Source organism: Chiloscyllium plagiosum, chromosome 6 (genome assembly GCF_004010195.1).
Source record: "Chiloscyllium plagiosum isolate BGI_BamShark_2017 chromosome 6, ASM401019v2, whole genome shotgun sequence".
In the NCBI taxonomy this organism is placed as follows: domain Eukaryota; kingdom Metazoa; phylum Chordata; class Chondrichthyes; order Orectolobiformes; family Hemiscylliidae; genus Chiloscyllium; species Chiloscyllium plagiosum.
In genome coordinates this window covers 115971853-115978665 of record NC_057715.1, presented here as the reverse complement: position 1 = coordinate 115978665, position 6813 = coordinate 115971853, and positions in this window count along the sequence as shown.

The following is a 6813-nucleotide window of genomic DNA, read 5'->3' as shown; positions in this document are numbered from 1 at the left end:
TAAGCCCTTCAAGGGCTTATGCCCGAAACGTCGATTCTCCTGTTCCTTGGATGCTGCCTGACCTGCTGCGCTTTTCCAGCAACACATTTTCAATACTGGACAGTACTCCAAGCCAAATTAAGCCAGATCTTAACTTTACTCAGTGCTCGTTAGGACCCCCAATAATGAGACAGTCTCTCTCAAAGGGTTTGTAAATGGTGAGTTTCTTCTTTCCCTGATTGTGAGACACACTCTTTAAAGGGGTCTGCAAGGGTGAGACTCCCTCTTTAAAAGGGGTCCTGAATGTGGAGATTCTGTCTTTTAACAGGGGCGAAATTCCTTGCGTAAATTCTCAGTTGAGATTTTTGTACAGTATTGGGCTGATGGCCACAGAAAATTTATGTCAATTAGTTTATTCTTCGATTCTTGGCAATAATTAACTTCTGGAAATTAGATAGTCACATCATCTCAGACAAAATACATATTTATTAAACATGCCTCTGCAGGCTGATTGTTAAAACCATCCATCACTTGGCAGTAAAGACTGGGTGAGAGTTAATTTGTAGCCATACTAAAATGGGCACTGCTTAATCAGATATTTTGCCTCGTAAATAAATATTCCAGATTTTAGATTAAGCATGTGCACATCACAGTGAGCAATGCTACCTGGTATAAAACACTAGAGTTTGGGTATGTTCTAATCAACCTGGTCAGAAACCCCTTTGGAGCTGGTGGGATATTAACTTAAGGCTTTCTGGCTCTGAGCTGCACCAGTAGTTCCCTAGATACAGAGTCTATCTTGATTCTGACAATGATCATTTTATAATCCATGTTGCCAATAAACAAACTCTGTCTCTTTCTGGCCATTTCCTTGTCTCTTTACTCCTTTAGAGTTTGGGTTAGCTCGGTTGGTTGGAGGACCGGTTTGACATGCAGAGTGATGCCAATGGTAGTCTGCACTGGCGAGGTTGCCTCGGAAATTCTGCTTTTTTCAACCTTTCCGAGGTGTGGTGACACTTGCGTTGAAACACCACCAATCGTATCTCTGTCTCTCTCTCTGTCTCTCTCTCTGTCTCTCTCTCTCTGTCTCTGTCTGTCTGTCTCTCTGTCTCTCTGTCTCTCTATCTCTCTATCTCTCTATCTCTCTATCTCTCTATCTCTCTGTCTCTCTGTCTCTCTGTCTCTCTGTCTCTCTCGGTCTGTCTCTGTCTCTGTCTCTCTCCCTTGACAGCGGGACTTCCCTTCTACCAGAATAATCCCTGGAATGAGTGATTTGCCTTAAGGGCAAACTCCTGTATCCTCTGGAGTTTAGAAGAGTCAGAGGTGACTCAATTGAAACACTAAAAGATCCTGAGGGGACTTGACCGGGTGGACGGGGAAAGGATGTTTCCTCCTGTGGAGAATCTAGAACTATGGGATCAGAATTTAAAGATCAGGGTTCATCCATTTAAAACCAAGATTAGGGAAAACGAATTGAGGCTTGTGAGTCTTTAGAATTCCCTTCCTCAAAGGATAGTGGATTAAGGCTTTTTAAATAATTTTAAGGCAGAGGGAGATAGATTCTTGATGACTAAGATTGCCAGGGGATGTACTGGAATGGAGATTTGAGGTTAAAATCCGATCAGCTGTGATCTTATTGAATGAGGGAGCAGGCTTAAAGGGCTGAGTGGCCTACCTTTTGTTCCTTGTTTGTGTATTCATATGTAAATGCAAGAACAAACCAAATTAATAGGGGTTGCAGTGTATTCTAACTACGCAAACCAAATCTGGAGTCATGACCACCGACTGGTCTGCATGGTCTCCTGCAGCCAGCTCTCCTCTGACTGGAAGCAGGTGTCAGTTGGCTCCTGCTTGGTTTTTGGAGCCTGACACCGCTCAGGCCTGTCATGGACGAGGGGAGTGTCCTTCTCCCCAGTCACCACCTTCTCGGGAGATTGTTGCAGATCGCCCAGTTCCTCCGCATCCGGCTGGTCACCTCGCTGCCTTCTCCAATTGTGCAGAACACAGCACAGCAGGAGATCAAGACCATAAGGTATAGGAGAAAGTGAGGCCTGCAGATGCTGGAGATTGGAGAGGAGAGTGTGTTGCTGGAAAAGTACAGCAGATCAGGCAGCATCCGAGGAGCAGGAGAATCAACGTTTCGGGTGTAAGCCCTTCATCAGGAATTCCGTCATGAAGTACAGGAGCAGCATTTGGCCCATTGATCAACGATTGATAGGTTTCTCACCCCCTTTCTCCTGCCTTCTCCCTGTAACCCTTGATCCCCTTACCAATAAGTGCCTATCTATCCCTGTCTTAAATACACGCAATGACTTGGCTTCCACAGCCCCCTCCAGCAATGAGCATTACAGATTCCCCACCCTCTGGCTGGAGAAATTCCTCCTGATCTCAGTTCTAAAGGGTCATCCCTTCACCCTGAGGCTGTGCCCTCGGGTCCTAGTTTCTCCTCCTGGTGGAAATATCTCCTCATCCACTCTATCCAGGCCTCTTAGTACTCTAAGGGTCAATCAATCCGTAGTAGACCCGTCAACTCTAAGGGCATTTAAATGGTCATTGGATAAACATATGGATGAAAATGGAATAGTATAGGTTAGATGGGCTTCAGATTGGTTCCACAGGTCGGTGCAACATTGAGGGCCAAAGGGCCTGTACTGTGCTAGAATGTTCTACGTTCTATTCTCCCCCTCATCCTTCTAAACACCAGAGTCCTCAACCACTTTTCATACGACAAGCCCTTCCTCCCCGGGATCATTCTTGTGAACCAGCTGGGGACTAAGCAGCGCATTCTGTCTGGACACTGCAGGAGGCCAGGGCCAGTCCAGATCAAGTCCAAGTAGTGGAACTGCACCTTCAGCATCCCCATTGTCTACTCGCTCCCCCCCCACTTGGCAGGAATCCTCACATTGCACCTTTTAATGATGCCCTCCCTGTCCGTACATTTCCGTGTTAGTTATCGATGTTTTGTAAGTGGCCAAGGGGATCCGGGAGCTGCCAGTATTCATGGACAAGAGGGTGTGTGTGGCTGGTGCCCAGGCATTCCTGCTCTGAGTTCTCACCGTCCAGTTGCTCGTGACACGAGAGCATGCTGTGTGTTAATGAGGTGCAATGAGCATTTAACAAAATCGACAACTAACACGGAAATGTACGGACAGGGAGGGCATCATTAAAAGGTGCAATGTGAGGTGCAAGCCGTAAACCCCCTCAAATTATAGAGATTTACTCTGTATATAACCCCATGGTGTCCCTGTGCTGGGAGTGTTTGGTGGGACAGTGCTGAAAGAGATTTACTTACAGTTTAAAAGAATACAGGGGCCTTTACTTTCAGTTTAACAGGGTAGAGGGAGTTTTACTCTCCATTTAACCCTGTGCTGGGACAGTTTGATGGGGACAGTGTAGAGGTAGCTTTGACTCTATATCTAACCCCATGCTGTCCCTGTTCTGGGAGTATTTGATGGGGACAGTGTAGAAGCGAGCTTTACCTACAGTTTAAAAGTAGAGGTAGCTTTGATTTCAGTTTGAAATAGTAGAGATGAGATTTCATCTGTCCGATTTGTTAGTTGAAATTAAACTTCTCCAGCTGCTGTGGTGGGATTTGAACCCATGGCCTTAGTCTGGGCTGTGGATGACTCGGCCCATCCCTTTGGCATTGCTATTACCACATTTCCCCCTCACTGTTGTGGAGCCCCCACCACCACCACCTGCTAATCCATTGGTGGGCCACTTGATTCTGTTGTCCATTTTATCTCCTCTTCCAATAGGTAGACAAATCCATTGCTGCTGCAGTTTCACCTTTACACAGATTGCTGTGTTATTACGGTTGGTCGTTTACACTCTGACTGAACTGTCTCCACGTCAACTAGTGACAATAACCCAAGAGATCTCACAACCAGAGGCTGTCTGTGCAAGACCGGCATTAACAAACCTAACTGAGAATTCCAGAGAAACCCCTCTGCCCAGAGAGTGGGGAGAATTAAAGAGGTGAGGAGCAGTAGGCCATTCAGCCCCTCTAACTGTATTGGTGAATGTCTGTTTCATGTCGACACCTGTGGTCCCATGGGAATTCTGTCCACATACAGTTTTAAAAGGCCCTGCCTTTCCTTTCTACAACTCTTTCCCCACAGTAGCTGTCAGACCTGCTGAGTTTCACCAGCATTTTCGCTGTTTGTAAAACTCCCTGCTTTCATTATCTCCTTAGGGAGTCTGACCCCAAGACTGACCACTCCACTCCCTGAAATATTGTTCCTGCAGATTAGCTTGGATTTAGCTGGAGCTAATTCTGTCCCGCTCTGTTCAGGAAAGATGTCAGAGTGCAGAGAAGCTTCCAGTGATTTAAGGACTTTTGTGATGAAGAAAGAGAGTGATGAATATAATTTATTTATTCATTCATTTTATGGGATGTGGGTGTCTCTGGCTGGGCCCAGTATTTATTGCGTGCCCCTAGTTACCCCATGAGAAGGTGGGGGTGAGCTGCCTTCTTGAACCACTGCAGTCCATGTGCTGTAGGTAGACCCCAATGGAATTCCAGGATTTTGACCCAGTGACAGCAAAGGAACGGTGATATATTTCCAAGTCAGGATGCTGAGGGGCTTGGAGGGGAACTTGCAGGGGGTGGTGTTCCCACGTATCTGCTGCCCCTTGTCCTTCTAGATGGAAATGATGGTGGGTTTGGAAGGTGCTGTCTGAGGATCTTTGGTGAATGTTTGCAGTGTATCTTGTAGATAGTACACCCTGCTGCTATTGAGTGTCAGTGGTGGAGGGAGTGGACACTCCTGAATGCAATGGCAATCAGGTGGCTGCTTTGTCCTGGATGGTGTTGAGCTGCTTGAGTGTTTTTGGGGCTGCCTTCATCCAGGCAAGTGGGGAGTATTCCATCACACTCCTGACTTGTGCCTTGTAGATGTTGGACAGGCTTTGGGAGTCAGGAGGTGAGTTACTTGCTGGAATATTCCTAGTCGCTGACCTTGTCTTGTAGCCAATAGATTTATGTGGTGAATCCAGTTGTGTTTCTGATCAATGATAACTCCCCGGATGTTGATAGTGGAGGATTCAGTGATGGTAACACCATTGAATGTCAAGGGGCAATGGTTAGATTGACCTTCACCAACAAGAGACATAGCCTGGCATTTGTGTGGTGCAAATGTTACTTGCCACTTGCCAAATCCTGGATATTGTGCCAATCTTATTGCGTTGAACACAGACTGCTTCAGTGTCTGAGGAGTCGTGAATGGTGCTGGACATTGTGCATCCCCACTTCTGCCTTGTAATGGAGGGAAGGTCATTGAAGCAGCTGAAGATGGTTGGGCCTAGGACACTACCCTGAGGAACTCCTGCAGAGATGTCCTGGAGCTGAGATAACTGACCTCCAAAAACCAGAACCATCTTCCTATGTGCCAGATATGACTCTGACCACTGGAGAGTTTGCCCCCAATGCCCATTGATTCCAGTTTTACTGTAGTTTGTACAGTAAATGGCAGAACTCTTACTGGCATCAGTATACAGAGAGGTCTGGGTGAACAGGTCCCCAGTTTCCTGCAAGTGGCAAGACAAATGGATAAGGTGGTTAGGAAGCTGTATGGCATGCTTCCCTTCATCGGTCAGGGCATAGAGTATAAAAATTGGCAAGGCACATTGCAGCTTTAATTCAGCCATATTTGAAATATTGTGTACAGTTCTTTGCCACATTATCAGAAGGATGTGGAGGCTTGGGAGAGGATACAGAAACTGTATACCGAGATCTTGCCTGATGTGGAGAGTTTTAGCTGTGAGGAGATATTGACCAAACTTGGTTTGTTTTGAACTGAATGCAGAAGCATGAGTTTACAAGTTTAATCGCTGTTTACAAAATTATGAGAGCATGGATAGTCAGTCTTTTTCCAGGGGTGGAAATGTCAATTACTAATGACATAGGTTAAAGGGGGAAGTTTTAAAGGTGATGTGAGGGGCAGGTCTTTTACACAGAGAGTGGTAGGTGCCTGGAATATATGCCAGAGGAGATGGCAGAAACAGATACAACAGCAATGTTTAAGAGGCTTCTTGACAGATACTGAATAAGCAGGGAATAGAGGGATATGGACTGCGTAGACGCAAAAGGATTTTAATTTAGGAAGAGATCATGCACTAGTGCAGTCTTGGTGGGCCGAAGGGCCTGTTCCTCTGCTGTACTGTTCTTTGCTCTTTATTCTGCAGCCCAGAGTGTTAAGAAGACATATGATGGAGGTTTGTTTGGTTTGATAATGGTAAATATGAATGGTCAACATTTAACTTCCATAATCTGCTTTTAGTACCCAGGATGGTGGCATGCAGGATGTGGTCAGTGGACAATTAAACCAGAGTCCCAGTGTACAAGTCCCACCAGAGAGATGATTAAAATTTGAATTCAGTTAACTGTTAGTCAAATGGTGACTACATGACCACTGTTGATTGCTTTTAAAGTTCTAAATGGGTCACTAATCTCCCTCAGGAAGGGAAATCTACCATCCTTACCCAGTCTGGCCTACATGTGCGTTCAGACTCTCAGCTATAGGGTTGACTCTTAAATGGTCTAGAGGGCCATTCGATTCAAGGACAACTATGGGCGAGCAGCAAAGGTTGGCCTGGGCAGTGACAATCTTACCGTTTACACGAATAAAGATTTTTCATTGGTTAGAGTGACAATGAAAGAGGACAAACATTCACTCAGTTGGCTGGGTGACCGATCAACAACACTGGTCCAATTGCTGCACTGGCTGTGGCTACTAGGAATCTCTCTCTCTCTCTCTCTCTCTCTCTTTCTTTCTCTCCCTCTCTTTCTTTCTCTCCCTCTCTTTCTCTCTCTTTCTTTCTCTCTCTCTCTCT